Source organism: Anabrus simplex, chromosome 4, assembly GCF_040414725.1.
Source record: "Anabrus simplex isolate iqAnaSimp1 chromosome 4, ASM4041472v1, whole genome shotgun sequence".
NCBI classification, from domain to species: domain Eukaryota; kingdom Metazoa; phylum Arthropoda; class Insecta; order Orthoptera; family Tettigoniidae; genus Anabrus; species Anabrus simplex.
In genome coordinates, this window is record NC_090268.1 from 144,969,363 (window position 1) to 144,988,034 (window position 18,672).

Consider the following 18,672-nt stretch of genomic DNA (forward strand, 5'->3'; position numbering starts at 1 on the left):
TTTTTGGTAGTTTTATTTTGGTTTCATGTATATACATTCATACATCATGACATTTGATATTTTGGTCAGTGGATAATTTGGACTTTTTGTCGTAATTTCATTTCTACCATTGGGGGCCGATGACCTCGATGTTAGGCCCCTTTAAACAACAAGCATCATCATCATCATCATCAACATCGTTCTGAACACTGACGATCAATTGATGGAAGACATGAAGCACCGTGGCGTATCAAACGTCCGTCGTATCACACGTCAACGGTGAAAACTTTGGCATGGGTCCGTTCATAGTCTCCTTCTAATTGTCATTGTTGCCCGAGAAAGTCAAGGTAACAACCTATCGTTGCGATGTGAGGCCGTACATCCCGCCTCCTATCCGATGTTATCAATGCCAGAGATCCGGACACATGGTATCTCGTTGTTCGAATCAGTCAGTGTGTGGTACATGTGGGAAAGTAGCTCACGGCGCGGAGGAGTGCACACCTCCGTACAAGTGCACTAACTGCTCTGGTCTTCATTCTCCTCGGGATCGGAACTGTCCGACCTATCTGAGGGAGAAGGAGATCCAGGAGATCAAATCCCTGGATGGTCTTTCCTACCTGGAAGCGCGCCGTAAGTTTAATTCTCTGAATGCTCCTGCCAGGACACTAGACTTGAGCTTGATAGCACAGTCCCTGCCAGGTTCCTCATTTTCAACTGGAACACCTTTTCAGATGATCGCTGCGCCCAAGGCGGCGGTTGCTCCTCCGAGCAACGCCGCAAAAAGAACAAGCTCGAAGGCGGATCCATCCGGTCCTTCGTCCACCAACGTCTCCTTCCCCTACGAGGTCGGCAAATGCCGCGCCTTAGCTGTCGGAGGCGGCAACGTCGACCAGGACTGGTAAATCCTCTCCCAGCCCGTCTAAACAAGAATCGACGGCGGGGATGAAAAGCGCCCTTGACCGGCGTTCTTCCCCATCTCCTGCAAATGGGGCCTCACGTCCTCCAACTGGAGGGCCTGATTCTGTGCCAGCAGGTCTTCCTTCTGGGAAATCTGTGCGCTCCCCTCGTAGGCAGGAACCCCGCCCACGGACTACGTCGAAGAAATTGAAGTCCTTCATCACCTCGTCTAGTGACGAAGCGCTGGACATGGAGCATGAATCTCCATCTTCGGATGGGTGTGTGAGTGTAGGTTAGGTTAGGTAGCATTACGCTGCTCCTATCCCAAACCTCAGAGGTCCACACTTAAAATATGGCACTGTTACAATGGAATAGTAAAGGTTATGATAGGCATCTTGCTGAGCTGCGCCAGCTCATTAGCGAGTATTCGGCGAGTATAGTCTGTATTCAGGAAACAAATTTCCGACGAGGTCATCATACGGTATTGAGAAATTTTAATCTATACTCGACAGAACGACATTATGCTCACTGGGCTTCCGGTGGCGTTGGCATTTTTGTCCGTTCTGATACCAACAACGAGGAGGTTCCAATAAGAACCCCGCTGGAGGCCGTAGCTGTTCGCGTTCTGCTGCCTGTCATAACAACAGTGTGTAATGTATATTTTCCACCAGGCCAGGCTCTTAACATCAGTGATGTCACTGATTTGCTAGATCAGCTTCCACCTTCGTTCCTCCTGTCCACGAACCTGCTACGCAGGCGTAGCAGGGCGCGAGGTGATACTCCCACGTGGCGCGTCCCAGGTGGCGGATAGGGGGTTCCTAACCGGTTTGCCGGCGGACTTGAGGGAAATAAAATACCTGTCGCGCACCAAACACACTACCCCCTGCGGGTGGGGGACGCAAATGTAGAATACACCGGCGGTATCCCCTGCCTGTCGTAAGAGGCGACTACAAGGGGCGACCAAGTGATGATTGAATTAGAACCATGAAACTACTCTTGATTCGTACCAACATGCGGGAAACACCATGGGTTGCATGTACTTGCGAGTAGTATCACTAAATTGGTACGAAATAGGTTTGTGATTAGTTGCAGTAAAAAGCCTTGCCTGGTGGATTCCAGTACCCATGCGTTGTACCCATGTGAGCAACACCGCGGGTCTGGGCGTAGCCTGTGAGTTGTACCGCTATATGAGCGGGACCGTGGGTCAGCGTTGCCTGTGATTGGTACCCACTATGTGAGGAACTCCACGGGAAAAGTTTGCGGACGCGACGCAAAACACAAGTAGGACCTGTAAGATGGGAAAATTCGTGAATTGGTAAAAGCTTGTAAAACTTGTTGGCTCAGTAAACCCACCATGTCCACTAAGCAAGGGCTCTTGTCTTCCCACCAAGCGTCGCGGCCCATGGAACGACTCTATATCGACTACGTCGCACCCTTCCTCCAGTCAAAGTGGAATGCAAACTGCCAAATTTACTTGGAAGGTTAAACTGTTGGTGGCTAAACACTTGTCTTGCCCCATTATATTGGGAGCGGACTTCATGTCTCACACTGGTCCTGTGCTTGACCGTCAGAGCAAATCGTGCACGTTCAAATTTGCTCCTAATTTAAAATTCCCTTATTGAAATGTAGCTCTGTGTCATGTTCATCGGTTTCGCCTACCCAGGATGAGATGTTGTTAGACCTTAGACATCTACCTGAGGAGCAGGCTGATAGTATTCGTAAGTTGTGTCAATCATTTCCAGATGTTTTCTCTGATACTCTTGGTGTTACTGACCTTATCGAATACACGATTGAGGTGACGGATTCGATCCCTGTTAGATTTCCGCCTTGTAGGCTACCTCCGTCTAAAATGAAGGCCCTGAAGGAGATCATAGATCAGATGCTGAAAGATGGTATTATTCGACCCTCCAAGTCGGCATATTCTTCGCCTATTTTTCTAGTCCCGAAACCCCAAGGTGGCTTCAGGCCTGTCATTGATTATAGGTCTCTCAATCGGAAGGTGGTGTTACAATCTGTGCCCCTTCCAGACCTCCACTCTTGTTTTTCATGGTTTCGAAAGGCTAAATTCTTCACCATCTTAAACCTTAATCAGGCTTATTATCAGATACCGCTAGCAGAGGAATCTAAACACCTGACAGCTTTTGCCACAGATTGGAACTTGTACGAATACAACCGCGTGCCTTTCGGGCTTCCCACGGGAGCAGCTGTGGTTACGAGACTGCTAGATAGGGTCTTCTCTGACATCAAATTTGAGTATTTATACCATTATCTTGATGATGTCGTCGTATTTTGTGAGACCTTTGAAGAACATCTAGATCATCTGAAGGAGGTCCTGAGTCGCCTTCGTAAGGCAGGGTTAACGGTGAAGTTGTCCAAGGTTGCCTTCGCTAAACCTTCCATGTCATTCCTAGGGCATATTGTGTCGCCCGATGGTGTCGCTGTAGATCATTCTAGAACACAGGCCATCCGTTATTTCAAACCTCCCAAGGACATCAAAGGGATTGCTAGGTTCATTGGTATGGTGAATTTCTTCAGGAAATTTATTCCAAATTTCGCCAATAGAGTGACGCCCTGAAATTACTTCGTAGGAAAGGCGTCAAATTTGAGTAGGGGCCTTCTCAACAAGCCGCTTTTGAAGATCTCAAATTAGTTCTGTGTAATGCCCCTGTTTTGGCCATGCCTGATTTATCGAAGAAATTCATCGTCCAAACCGACGCGTCGTCGTCGACGGTGGCAGCAGTCCTTCTTCAAAAGTCGGAACTAGGAAGGCGACCCATCGCCTATGCATCCAGGACATTTTCGGCCCAAGACTCCAAGTATTCCATCTGTGAACTTGAGGGTTTGGCTGTTTTGTTTGCTCTAGAAAAGTTCCGCCTCTGTCTGGAACATGTCAAGTTCGACTTGGAGACTGATAACCAAGCCTTAAGCAGGGTCTTAGCTAGGCCGCGTCGTACGGGTCGCATAGCCCGCTGGGCCATCAGAATTTCTGCCTTCCAATTTGATGTCAGGCATATAAGAGGAACGGAAAATGTTATGGCAGATGGTCTAAGCCGTATGTTTGCCAATGATATAGAGACACCTGAACCAGTTGATAGTTCTTCACCTCCCGAGTCCATACCTACTGAGGTTAATGCCATTCTAACTGATGCTCCCATGTTCTTTAGTGATATTGAAAAATATCAACGTGAAGATCCGACGCTGGCCCCTATCATGTAAACCCTTTCTTCGGGGGAACATGTAGTCCCTTACGTATTGAGGAATGGTGTTTTCTTTTGCCCGTCGGGGCATGATAAGAAGATGAAAGTTGTGGTTCCAGCTGTTCTCGTACCTATGATCTTCAAGTATTACCATGAGACCCCACTAGGGGGGCATCTTCAAAACCCGTGAAAAGATCCTTGAAATGTTCATCTGGAAGGGTATGGACGGTGAAATTCGTGAATTGGTAAAAGCTTGTAAAACTTGTTGGCTCAGTAAACCCACCATGTCCACTAAGCAGGGGCTCTTGTCTTCCCACCAAGCGTCGCGCCCCATGGAACGACTCTATATCGACTACGTCGGACCCTTCCCCCAGTCAAAGGGGAATGCAAATAAATTCATCCTTGTGTGTGTAGATGGTTTTACAAGATTTTCTTGGTTATTTCCGACTAAACTGGCTACCGCTCAGTCCACCATTTCTTGTTTAAATTCTATCTTTGCTTCTTTTGGTCCGTGCCTAGTACACCTAGGTGAGGAAACTCATTGGTTTGCGTTGGCTATGAGTGGCGCCATTGTGTGAGAAACACCATAGGTCTGCGTTACCTTAATACTTGTGAGTAGTACCATCTTGCGTGGAACACCGTGAGTCTTCGCTACTTTTGATTAGTACCCCAACCATGGTTCTACTTTACTCGCGACATGTACCATTCTGTTGGACCTGTGACGTGGATTTTGCACCGCTTTAGACATCAAGCATCTTTGTGCTTTATAAGTGGTCCCTTGGTCGGTAATACTGTTATTTACGATCTTTTTTTGAGTTTGATCCACTGTTTTTGCTTTTTGTTTTTTGTTGGGGTAATGTCCATCCATTCATTGTTCATAACTTTTTTTATTTTGGTCAGTTGATGAATTTGCACTTTTTGTTATATCATTTCGTAGCATTACGGGCCGATCACCTCGATGTTAGGCCCCTTAAAACAAGCATAATTATCATAAATTCGAGTCAGTGGATACATTTTAATATTTTAATTATCATATCATGTCGTTAATCTCGAACCTTTAGGAGCCGATGACCTTACCTGTTAGGCCCCTTCAAACAACAAGCATCATCATCATCATCATCATCATCATCATCATCATCATCATCATCATCATCACTTCCCCTTAAACCAATAATCATCACTACCATCACCGCCGCCATCGAAACTCTTCTCTTTTTTCTGATTGTGGTTTAGGAGGGATGGTTTTCTAATTGTACTCCCCCTTAAAGCAGCAATCACAGCCACTATCTGCCTTGTTTATCCTTTTACAGAAAACCGAGAACGTCGATTTCAGGTCTCTGAAACCTTGTGGGTTTTTTTAGGCTCTAAATACTGACACTCAAGTTAATTAATCTGTTATAATTAAGTGTTAGCTGATTGTATATATGTTACGAAATTTGAAGATCATTTATTGTAGCGGAAAATCACTGAAGTGAAACTAAAACCTTTCTGTTCCTTTATAGATTTGGTGAGCAGTACAATCAGTGTTATTAATAGGTGAAGGTTTATTTTAAGACACATACGCTAATTTGAATTTCAATATTTTTTTATTTCACATTAAATTTGTAAGTACAATATTCTTTATTCGTTTCTCGTGTAACATTTGCGCTCTTCTCGGAAGACAAGACGTTTTATAAAATGCTGCGTAGTACGCTGGATAGTTTCTGAAAAGATAAAAGTTATTAATTAGCTTTTTTCCTAACACATACACGATGCATTATGAACATGTTGAAGTTTTATGTATCAAGAGGACATGTGGCTATGGGACGCAGACAAAGAATACGCCCACGGTATCCCCTACCCATAATAATGTGCGACTAAATAGGTCCTCCGTGGTTCTACGCTTGGGAACGTTGGTTGGCGACCACGGGGCCCTCAGCTGAGCCCTGGCATTGCTTCCACTTACTTGTGCCAGGCTTCACACTTTCATCTATCCCTTCCGACCTCCCTTGGTCAACTCGTGTTCTTTTCCAATTTCGACGTTATTAGAGCATTCGAGGCATAAGGAGACCTTCATTTTTACGCCCTTCGTGGTCCTTGCGTTTCTTTGACCAGTACTTCATTTTTCCCTTTCTTTTCTCTCTATCAGACTCCGTGTGGGTGGGTGACCCAGATAAAAAGTAAACCCTCGGTATCCCCTGCCTGTCGTAAGGGGCGAATATAAGGGGCGACCAAGGGATGATTGAGTTAGAACCATGAGAGTATTTGTGAACAGTACCATCATGCGATGAACACCCTGGGTCGCCTTTACTTGCGAGTAGTACCACTATGTTAGGTACACAATAAGTTTGTGATTAGTGGCGACAAAGGGTGGATCACTGTGGGTTTGCAATACCCGTGATTATTACTGTACCGGGCGGTACACCTCTACGCGACGCAAGTTCAAATCTTGCGCCAATTGAAACTTCTCTACTGGAGAAACCCGGAACTTTAACCACTGAACTAACTCTACTAGTTATCAGAAGAGGTCGCTGAGTGTTTTTGATTTGCTTTTGTTTTTCATTGATCAAGAAGTGTGAACATTCTCGAACAGATGTCTCTACTAAAAAAAAAAAACAACTATGGTAATACACTCTGGCGCAATGGAATGAACTCTCTTGAAGACATTTTGTATTCTTAAGCTTTGTCTTTACTAAATTTTGTTCTTTTATTTTTGGGGTTGGCAATATTAATCTTTCTGTCCGCCAGTTTTGAACTCAGGCAATCCCGAATTTCTTTAATTAATTTCTGACCAATAGTGTCTTTCTTCTTCGATGTTGATGTATTAACTTTTAGCGACCCAATAAAATTGAGGGGGTGTGTCTACTCATTCCTGAAAGGTCTCTAATTTTCCACGAGGGTATAAAAACTGCTGATTTTCTTGTCTCGGTGCCACTAGTATAACATCTAACTCAGTGTGTGGATATGTAGCAGGGGGCGGGAAGCGCCTCTTTCTTCAAGCAGCAGTTCTTCTACAAGGTAATGGCCTGTTAACATCCTTATTTCTTGCCTAGCTCAGCAGTTAAACTCTCGGGGAGTGTTCGAATTCTTTAATATGTAACCTACCACTTTAAAATGTAAATTCCTCTTACGTCTATGTAAAAACTACAAAACTCGTTAACTGTAAAGCGGGGATAGAGAGTGATTTACCCTCCCCTTTCATTTTGAAATTGAGGTGACCACGTTTTCATAACCGTTTCTACGCTTCCTTAATATATTATAGTTTTCTCATGCGGGTCACCTCCCTAACTTGGGATTAGCCCCTGTGTACCGGCCTAGAGCCATTTAGGTTTTAAAAGGTGTTTTGGAGTGCAAGGTCACGCATCCAGTCCTTTCTGTACTTTGGGCCATTAACTTAACCTGATGTTTTATTCTCAATGCGAAGGCCCTGTAGGTTGGGTAGTAAATACCCCTGCTTCTTTGTGCGCCTTGAGGGCAAATAGAAGTGAAATTCGTTGTGGCCTTTGATAGGCTTGAACCTTGAGAGCGGGTCTGCTCTTTCCTAAATTTAATTTCTGTGTGCCTCTAGGAGGCTTAACATTGTAATTTGGAGAAAGTACTCCTTGGCATGATGGGGTTTTCTGCCCCTTGGTTCAATTTTGTACCTTGGTTATGTTGGGCTAACAGCTCAAGGATTGTGATTGTGGTGCTCGAAGCCCAAATCTTGTAACGAACTGTAATTTTTAATTTAATTTGTTGATCTGCTACTTGGTACCTGTTATACTCTCTTATTTGTTGATTTCGAAAAGAAAATATAACCTTTGTTAAAGTTTTAACTTAACTTTAATTTTGTAGTTGAGACCTAATCCAGCCCGCACCTTCTTTCACTTCTAACTACCACGGATAATTCCGTAACAATTACCACTATATGCGGAATACCACGTGCTTACGTTGTCTGTGATTAGTACCCACTATGTGGGGAACACCACGGGATAGTGCGAGTCGCTGTGATTAGCGCACCTATGTGAGGATCACCATGGATTTGCCTTGCGTATGAGTGGCGCTGTAATGTGAGAAACACCATAGGTCTGTGTTACCTGTGAGTAGTACCACTGTGTGCGGAACACCGTAAATCACACACATGATTAGTAGCGATACATGAAAAATACAATGGATTTTCCTGGCGATGAGGACTGTTATGATGGGCCGTTGAACTGGATTTTGGACCCCTTTAAACAAGCATAATCGACTTAGGGTTGTGCTTTGGAAGCAGCCCCTTGGTCGGTATATACTAGTATTTCACGATAGTTTCTGGGAAGGTTGGGAACTGTTTTTAAGTTGATAAACAGTGTTCAACATCGTCTTTTTCTATTCCACGAACCTGCTACGCAGGCGTAGCAGGGGGAGAGGTGATACTCCCACGTGGCGCGTCCCAGGTGGCGGATAGGGGGGTCCTAACCGGCTTGCCGGCGGACTTGAGGGAAATAAAATACCTCTCGCGGACCAAACACACTACCACCTGTGGGTGGGGGAGGCAGATTTTGCAGTACCTGTGATTAGTACCACCATATGAGCGGGACCATGGGATGATAGCTACCATGGACCTGCCTTACCTGTGATTAGTACCCACTATATGAGGAACGCCACGGGATAGGGAGAGGTCCCTGTGGTTAGTACTCTTGTGATGAACATCATAGGTTTGCGTTGCCTGTGAATGGCGCTGCAGAGTGAGAAAAACATAGGTCTGTATTAATGTCGAATTTCATAAGCTTTGAGTAGTACAATAATGTGTGGAATACCGCAAGTCTCTGCTACCATTGATTAGTACCGCAACAGGACAGATACCATGGTTCTACATTACTAGCGATAAGTACCATTCTGAGGGGCCTTTGACTTGTATTTTGGACCCATTTAGACACCAAGCATCCTCGATTTGCCTTGGAAGTGGTCCCTTGGTCAGTAATACTATTAACTATGATAGTTTTTTGAGTCGGATCCACTGATTGTTTTAAATTCATGTTCATTCATTCATTCATTCATTCGTTCATTCATTCTTCATGGCATTTTTTATTTTGGTCAGTGGATAATTTTGAACTTTTACTTTGTCGTTTCATTTCGTACCATTAGGGGCCGATGACCTCGATGTTAGGCCCTTTAAACAACAAGCATCATCATCATCATCATCATCTTTTTCAATTCTAGTGAGTGGATTGATTTTTTAATTATTTTTAACTTTTATCCCCCGTTGGTGGGGGACGCAGACGGAGAATACTCCCACGGTATCCGCTGCCTGTCGTAAGAGGCGACTAAAAGGTTAACACCCCCTGTGGTTGGGGGACGCAGATGTAGAATATAGCCCCGGTACCCCCTGCCTATTGTAAGATGTGACTAAAAGGGGCGACTAGACGCGGACACGGATTGTGGACCCTCTGTGTGTTGGTCAAATGATCCTTAGAGCTATGCCGGCAGGAGCATCTGATCCTGGTAGGGCCACCCAAGCCGGACAGGTCTAAAGGGATGATCCAGACTAAGAGTGATACCGTGGTCCTCCAGGTTGGGGGTTGAGCGGAAGTTAACTCCCCTATCTCGTAAAAAACAACTGTTACGGATACCTTAAGAATGAATAAAGCAGGACTGGAAAACTTGGTGACGAACCGGCGAGAAAAACGGCTAAAGAGAAGGAAAAAGGATATTATATTAACAACGTGGAATGTTAAGATGGCAGAAACCTGCACTGATAAAAACGTGTTTATAGGAAAACTTGATGGAAGGAGGAGGAGAGGAGGACCCAGGAAAGGCTGGATTGATGATGTTGAGGAAGACCTTAGAAAGTTAGGAGTTAAACGTTGGAGAAGAAAAGCTGAGGACAGAGATGAATGGAGGCAGGCAGTAAAGGAGGCCAAGGACCTACAAGGACTGTAGCGCGGACCAGTAAGTAAGTAAGTATGTGGGGTGGGGACGCAGATGAAGAATACACCCACGGTATTACCTGCCTGTCGTATGAGGATACTAAAAGGGACTCAAGCGGCTCTCAACTTGGGAGCGTGCGTTGGCCATCACGGGGCCCTTAGCTGAGATCTGGCATTGCTTCCATATACCACGAACCTACTACGCTGGCGTAGCAGGCAGAGAGGTGATACTCCCACGTGGCGCGTCCCAGGCGGCGGATAGGGGGTCCTAACCGGCTTGTCGGCGGACTTAAGGGAAATAAAATACCTCTCGCGGACCATACATACTACCCCCTGCGGGTGGGGGACGCACATGTAGAATTCACCCGCGGTACCCCTGCCGGTCGTAAGAGGCGACAATAAGGGCGACCTAGGCGCGGACATGGATTGCGGTTTGGTATAATGTGTTGGACCTCCTGTGGATGGGACAGGCTGAATACATCCATTTAATCCCTGCCTGTCGTAGAAGGCGACTTAAAGGGTCATTTGGCGATGGTCCCCTCTTTATTTTTATTCTTTTTATTTTTCCGAGGGTTAGATGTAGACCATTTCAAATTTTGATGTGCGTGCTGCACTGAGATGGGCCTCTTACGTGTGCGATTACGCCCAAAAGCCCGTAATTGCTTACCCAGGAATATTGCGGGTGGGAGCGCCCTGTACCTTGGCAGTAGTATCCGCCTGACAACACAGGTCCCCGCACAACCAAATGCCAGAACGACATATTATTATTAATTATTTTTTAATTTTTTCTCTATATTTAGTGCTCTGTACACGCTATAGGGTACATGCTATTGCGGGTGACTGGAGGAAGGGAGTCCTAGTGCTCATTGCCTCAGTCATCCCGTATTAGGCATCGTCCAACATCGGACCCCGGGCAGTACCTGCTATGACCAGGTGGGTATTGTCTTGGGTGCTTGGTTCGGCTACACAGACCCCTGAGCGGAGTGGGTGGCATTCGGGGAGGAAGTTTTCGGGCATGGCTTCCAAACGAAGTCGGCTCTCTCAAAGTGGTTCCCCACCGAAGACTTTAAGTTTTGTTTCGCTGAGAGGTTCAACTCCCTGGGACATGCGCAGCGTGAAGGAATGGGATCCAGCCTCCCTAGGTTTCTGGTCGCTACCAAAAACGATGGGCATGATTTCAAGCTAGTGAAGTCGATCACTTTTAGTAGACACATTGAAGGCGTCTACGGCGAACTTGAGGACCTGAAGAAAATGCGCAACGGTAGTTTGCTTATGAAGACTCGTACAGCACTGCAAGCTGATCAGTTGCTTATATGCGACCACTTTGGCGAAATGGAGGAGCATAAGTCCTTGAACCTGGTTCGCGGATTCATCTTTCACCGCGACCTTACTTTGAACACTGACGACGAGTTGATGGAAGACATGAAGAACCGTGGCGTGACACGCGTCCGTCGCATTATGCGCAAGGTCAACGGTGAAGACGTTGCCACTGGTGCCTTCATTGTCTCTTTCAAGTTGTCAGTGTTACCACAGAAAGTCAAGGTAACAACTTATCGTTGCGATGTGAGGCCGTACATCCCGCCTCCTCTGCGATGCCGTCAATGTTAGCGATACGGACATATGGTATCTCGCTGTTCGAATCAGTCTGTATGTGGTACATGTGGACGAGTAGCTCACGGCGCGGAGGAGTGCACAACTCCGTACAAGTGCAGTAACTGCTCTGGATTTCATTCTCCTCGGGATCGGAACTGCCCGACATATCTGAGTGAGAAGAAGACCCAGGAGATCAAGACCCTGGACGGTCTTTCCTACCAGGAAGCGCGCCGTAGGTTTAATTCTACGAAAACACCTGACCGTACACTCGACTATAGCATGATAGCTCAGAGTCTTCGAGGTTCGTCACTTACAACATCGTCACCTGTGCTGATCGCTGCGCCCAAGGCGACTGTTGCTGCTCCCAGCTACGTCGCCAAGAGTAAAAGCTCGAAGGAGGGGGGGGGGGACCATCCCATATTCGACCAACCAGAAATCTGTGGCGGCTGGCAGTTCCCAGCCGGCACAGCAAGATGGGAAGGCTAAGACTGCCCACCTTAAGAGGTCGGCGAATGCCGTGCCCCAGCCGGCGGTAAACGGTATAGTCGACCAGTGCTGGGAAACAATCTCCCAGCCCGTGTAAACCAGAAAAGAAGAAGGCGGCAAAGAAGAGCGCTCTTGTTGAACGCTCTCGCAATTCCTCTGCGAAGGAGAAGTCAAACCCCCCATTTGGGGGGTAGGCGTCTGCGCCAGGAGGTACTCCTGCTCCCAAACACGCGCGCTCTCCTCGTAGGGGACCTGCTCGCCCCCGAAAAACGTCGAAGTTCTGGCCGGCAGCCCTGCCGTCTGTTGATGATGGGATGGATGTCGCGCTGTCCTCTACATCTACGGATGTAGATGTTGATAGTGTTTAGGCTTGCGAGCATTTTGTCGATCATAACATAGCACTTCTTTTATAGTCCACACTATTGCACTGTTACAGTGGAATTGTAACGGTTATGACAGGTACCTTGCTGAGTTACGTCAGCTCATTTGTATCAGCGAGTATAGTCTGTATTCAGGAGACCAACTTCAGACCTGGTCATCATACGGTCTTGAGGAATTCCAGACTATACTCGACAGAACGATTTTATGCCCACCGGGCGTCTGGTGGCGTTGGCATTTTTGTCCGTTCCGATACTTCTAGCGAAGAGGTTCCTCTAACGACCCCACTGGAAGCAATTGCGGTGCGGGAACCTCTGCCTGTCATAGCAACAGTGTGTAATGCTTATTTTCCATCAGGGCAGCCTCTTGACATGATTGATATTACTGATCTTATAGATCAGCTTCCACCTCCCTTCCTCTTATTGGGCTATTTTAACGCCCATCACCCCATATGGGGCTCTGAGACGCCTTGACCCCGGCGAAGACAGCTGGAAATCTTAGTAACAGAGCTGGATTTATGTATTTTGGGCTCAGGGGAACCAACTCACTTTAGTGTACGTTACGGCACATATTATCGGATAGACGTGTCTATGCAACCGAACGTTGGTTCCGCTGTTTCGGTGGAATACACATGATGATCTCTGTGACACTGACCTTTATGATGATATCAGGCGGATCGTCGGCGAAGAAACAACTTACGTCACCCAAGTTATTCTTGCTGCTGCTGAGGAGTCCATTCCGTTCTTCCCGGGGACTCCTCGCCGAATACTCGTTACTTGGTGGAACGAAGAAATGGCAGCAGCCATCAAAGAACGCCGTCGCGCTCATAAACGTTACCGTAGACAGCCTACTGTGGCCAACTTGGTAACATTTAGAAACTCCGCGCTCAGGCGCGAGTTCTTTTTCGACAATGTAAGATGACTTCGTGGGAGAGATGTGTGTCGTCTATGACGTTGCATACTTCATCATCTCAAGTGTGGACTAAGCTTCGACGTATTTCGGGTATCCAAGGAACATGTTCTGTACCGGGAATCTCCATTGCAGGCATTATCGTCACTAACACACGCTCGATTGCTAACCACCTAGCTAGTTATTTCGCGGATATATCTGGCTCCGGGAAATACGATCGTGATTTCCTCGTTCTGAAGCGGGAGGCAGAACGTAATAACCTTAGTTTTGCCACTCAGATTTCAGAGGACTACAACGTACCTTTTACGAAGTGGGAACTCCGCAGCGGCTTAGCGTTTTGCAAGGACACGTCTCCTGGACCGGACAACATCCATAACCAGATGTTGAAACGCCTTAGTGATGATAGTCTACGATATCTCCTTCGTCTGTTCAAACGAATCTGGATAGAAGGTGATTTTCCGTCGCAGTGGCGAGAGGGGTTAGTCTTTCCTGTCCTCAAGCCTGACAAAGATCCTAAGTATGCAGGAAGTTACAGACCAATTTGTCTTACAAACTGCCTGTGTACGTTTCTTGCAAAGATATTAAATCGCCGACGCGTGTGGTGTCTGGAGAAACAAGGACTCTTGTCCGAGTACCAGTGTGGTTTTCGAGCCGCTCGCTCGAGCACTAACCACTTGGTACGCCTGGAGAGGTCTACCAAGGATGCGTTTCTTCGCAAACAGCATTCCACGAACCTACTACGCTGGCGTAACTGGGGGAGAAGTGATACTCCCACGTGGTGCGTCCCAGTTGGCGGATAGGGAGTCCTAACCCGCTTGCCGGCGGACTTGAGGGAAATAAAATACCTCTCGCGGACCAAACACACAGCCCGCTGTGGGTGGGGGACGCAGACGAAGAATAAACCCATGTTATCCCCTGCCTGTCGTAAGTGGCGACTAAAAGGGGCGACCAAGTGATGATTGTCTTGCAACCATGAAGCTACTTGTGATTAGTACCACCACGCGGAGAACATTGTGGGTCACTTTTACTTGCGCGTAGTACCACTATATTTGGTACCATGTGGGTTTGTGATTAGTAGCACACAGGAGCACCGTGCGGTCGGCTTTTGCAGTACCTGTGATTAGTACCACCATATGAGCGGCACCATGGGATGATATCTACCATGGTTCTGTCTTGCCTATGATTAGTACCCACTATATGAAGGACGCCACGGGATATGGGAACGTCCCTGTGGTTAGTACTCTTATGTGCTGAACACCATAGTGTTGCGTTGCTTGTAAATGGCGCCGCATTGTAAGAAAAACCAGAGGTCTGTAGTGTATGTCGAATTTCATAACCTGTGAGTAGTACCATAACGTGTGGAATACCGCGAGTCTCTGCTACTTTTCATTAGTACCGCAGCATGACAAATATCATGGTTCTACATTCCTAGCGATAAGTACTGTTATGAGGGGCCGATAAATTGGATTTTGGACCCCCTTTATACTTCAAGCATCATCGATTCAGTTTTATGCTACAGCACGAGTCCCTTGGTCGGTAATCATATTGTTTTACGCCAGAATCTGTGAATGTAAGCCATTACGGGTCGCATCCGCTGATTGTTTGAAATTCATCTCCATCCATGCAATCTTCGTCCTCACGTTTTGAATTCTGGTCAGTGGAGAATTTTGGATTTTTAATTTGTCATTCCATTTCGTCTCATGTCGTGCCATTAGGGGCGATGACCTTGATGTTAGTCTCCTTTAATCAACAAGCAAACATAGCAGCATTGGTAGCTGGTTTCTTTGATTTGGAGAAGGCCTACGACACCATATGGCGATATGGTATCCTTTCAGTCCTGCATCAATGGAGATTCCGAGGTCACTTGCCGGTATTCATTGCGAATCTTTTGTCCCTCCGTCTATTCCGTGACCGAGTAGTGAGGACATATTCGCAATACCACGTTCAAGAAAATGGAGTCCCACAGGGATCGGTCCTTAGTGTCACGCTCTTCGCGATTGCCATAAACGGTATTGTCGCTGCTGCTGGTCCAGCAGTAGTACCGTCACTATATGTGGACGACTTTGCGCTGCACTATAGCTCGCGTATTATGACAGTCGCAGGGCGACAATTACAGCAAGCTATTAGGAGAGTGGAGCAGTGGACCTTCGAACATGGCTTTCGGTTTTCCACCACAATGACCTGTGTTGTCCACTTTTGTCGCCAACGTTCCTTCACCCTCTTCCTGAACTTTCTTTAGGAAATGTAGCTATTCCTGTAGTTGCCACTTACCGATTTCTTGGACTCCTTTTCGATAACAAATTATCGTGGGTTCCACATGTGCGGCAGTTAAAACTGCAATGCACTAAGAAGCTTAATCTCATGAAGTTTCTTAGCAGCACTTCTTGGGGGGCTGATTGCACGGTGCTCTACGAGTCTATAGGGCACATATTTTATCCCGGCTAGACCACGGCAGTGCAGAATATGGCTCAGCAAGACCAAGCGTTCTTGCGAAGCTTAACAGCAGCCACCACGGCAGGGTTAGGTTGGCGACGGGAGCTTTTCGTACAAGTCCCATTGCCAGCCTGCTCGCTGAGTCTGGTGTGCCGCCTTTACACATGAGGCGGCAGCAGCTCCAACATTTGTATGCTACAAATTTGCGACAGATGCCACTTCATCCAAGCTATCCTTGCGCGTTCAACAATGGCAACCGATTGCTGTACGCTGCTCGAGCGACGCGGCCCGTTGGGATACGCTTGGATAGCTTTCACAGATTGTTTCACGTACCTTCGGTTCCTTGCCTTGTCAGACAACCAAGTGGGGTACCTCCGTGGGTATTAGGACGACCTGAAATAATCCTGGATTTGCACACTGGCCCGAAAGGAAACACGGACCCTTCGTTTTATCGGAGGCTCTTCCTGTCCGTTGTTGGCCGCTATCCAGGTTCAGTCGTCGTCTTCACGGATGGTTCGAGGACAGATACGAAGGTGGGCTGTGCGTTCGTTGTCGACAATTAGATGTTTCTTTTTGGTCTCCCGGAAACCTGTAGTGTGTACACAGCAGAGCTCTATGCTATCTGTGAGGCTCTGCGGTACGCACTGTCCAATGGACGCCGACACTTTCTTGTGTGTAATGACTCCTTGAGTTTGCTAGAGTCTATTGATACTTGTTTCCCTCGACACCCTCTGGTGCAGCGAGTCCAGGACCTGCTGGCCGGGTGTTCGGATGCCGGCACCAGAATCGCTTTTATGTATCTCCCTAGCCACGCGGGTGTAGAGGGAAATGAATTAGCAGATCAGGCTGCCGAGGAGGCATTTACGCTGCCCCCGTTGCCTTTCAAGGTTCCAGCAAGTGATATTCGCTGTCAGCTGAGACTTCTGGTTATGTCCCATTGGGAGGTGGAGTGGCAGGCCACTCGACTTTCAAATAAGCTGAGAGCGATAAGAGGTACAACGAAGGTATGGAAGACTTCACTTCGGGCTTCGCGGAGGGAAGCTGTGGTAATATGTCGTCTTCGGATCGGCCACGGTATCCTGACTCACTCCCATCTATTGAACAGAGAACACCCTACGGTGTGTATTTGCGGATCATCTTACTGTGGTACACATCCTTACGGAGTGTGGTGACCTGGTCGATCTTCGCTGTAGTCTTAACCTCCCGAGTACAAACTCCCTTATCCTGCGTGATGACTAGCAGTCATCAGACCTCGTCATCCGCTTTATGAGGGATAGTGGTCTGTTTTATCATGTGTAATAATGTCTTTTTTTTTAGTGTATTTGTGTCAATTGCGTTTTCATCCTATTGAGTTCATTTTAGTTAGTGTTGCGTATTTTAATGTGTTATTTTAACGTCTAGCGTAAATTATGTATATACATTTGTACTACCAGGCAATGCCTTATTCCTTGTTCTCCTATATTTTCTCTTATTTTAGTAGAAAATCAGGCATTGCGAATTAGATCCACTGATTGTTTTAATCTCATACTTATTCATCACCATTTTTTTAACTCTAGTCAGTGGATACGTTTTAAAATTTTAACTTCATAACTCATGTCGTCCATCTCGTTCCATTAGGGGCCGATGACCTTCGATGTTAGGCCCCTTAAAACAACAAGCATCATTATCAAGCTTCCACTTACTTGTGCCAGGCTTCTCACTTTCATCTATCCTCTCCGACCTCCCTTGGTCAACTCTTGTTCTTTTCCGACCCCGACGGTATTAGAGAATTCGAGGCTTAGGAAGTCTTTCATTTTAACGCTCTTCGTGGCCCTTGCCTTTCTTCGTCCGTTACTTCAGTTTTCGAAGTGACGGATCCCTTCTTATTTCTTCCTTTCTCTCTGTCTACTCCCTGTATGTGGGGGATGCAGACGAAGAATACTCCCACGGTATCCCCTGGCTGTCGTGAGATGCGACTAAAAGGGGCGACCAAGGGATGATTGTATTAGAACCATGAAACTACTTTTGATTAGTACCATCACGCGGGGAACACCATGGGTTTCCTGTACTTGCGAGTAGTACCACTATATTAGGAACTAAATAGGTTTATGATTAGTAGCAGCAGAGAGTTGTTCACTGTGGATTTCCAGTACCCGTGAGTCGTACCGCTGTGAGCAACACCACGTGTCTGGGCGTTGCCTGATTAGTACCACTAAATGAGCGGCACCGTGGGTCTGGGTTGCCTGTGCTTAGTACCCACTAAGTGAGGAACACCACAGGAATACTGGCGCTCGTTATCAGTACACCTATGTGAGGAAGACCATCGGTTTGCGTTGCCTATGTGTGGCGCCATTATGTGAGGAACACAATAGGTCTGCGTTGCCTGTACGACGTCTAATACTTGTGAGTAGTACCATCATGTGTGGAACACCGTAAGTCGATCTACTTTTGATTAGTATCCCAACACCACGAACATACTACGCTGGCGTAGCAGGGGGAGAGGTGATACTCCCACGTGGCGCGTCCTCAGGTGGCGGATAGGGGGGTCCTAACCGGCTTGCCGGCGGACTTGAGGGAAATGAAATACCTCTCGCGGACCAAACACACTACCCCCTGCGGGTGGGGGACGCACATGTAGAATACACCCGCGGTATCCCTTGCCTGTCGTAAGAGGCGACTAACAGGGGCCCAAGGGGCTCTCAACTTGGGAGTGTGGATTGGCGACCACGGGGCCCTTAGCTGAGTCCTGGCATTGCTTCCACTTACTTGTCCCGGGCTCCTCACTTTCGTCTATCCTGTCCGACCTCCCTTGGTCAACTCTTGTTCTTTTCCGACCCCGACGGTATTAGAGCATTCGAGGCCTAGGGAATTTTTTCATTTTCACGCCCTTCGTGGCCCTTGCCTTTCTTTCTCCGTTACTTCATTTTTCGAAGTGACGGATCCCTTCTTTTTTC

The 18,672-nt window shown here is 47.0% G+C and overlaps 1 long non-coding RNA gene across 1 annotated transcript in view; it reads right to left on the reverse strand.

Moving 5' to 3' along the window:
- Window positions 1-5,640: 5,640 nt before the first annotated feature.
- LOC137500546 (uncharacterized) overlaps window positions 5,641-18,672 on the reverse strand; it is a 78,090-nt gene continuing 65,058 nt past the window's right edge. The window contains exon 4 of the long non-coding RNA XR_011018084.1: window positions 5,641-5,776. This is a non-coding gene — a long non-coding RNA (uncharacterized lncRNA). The remainder of the gene's footprint in view (window positions 5,777-18,672) is intronic.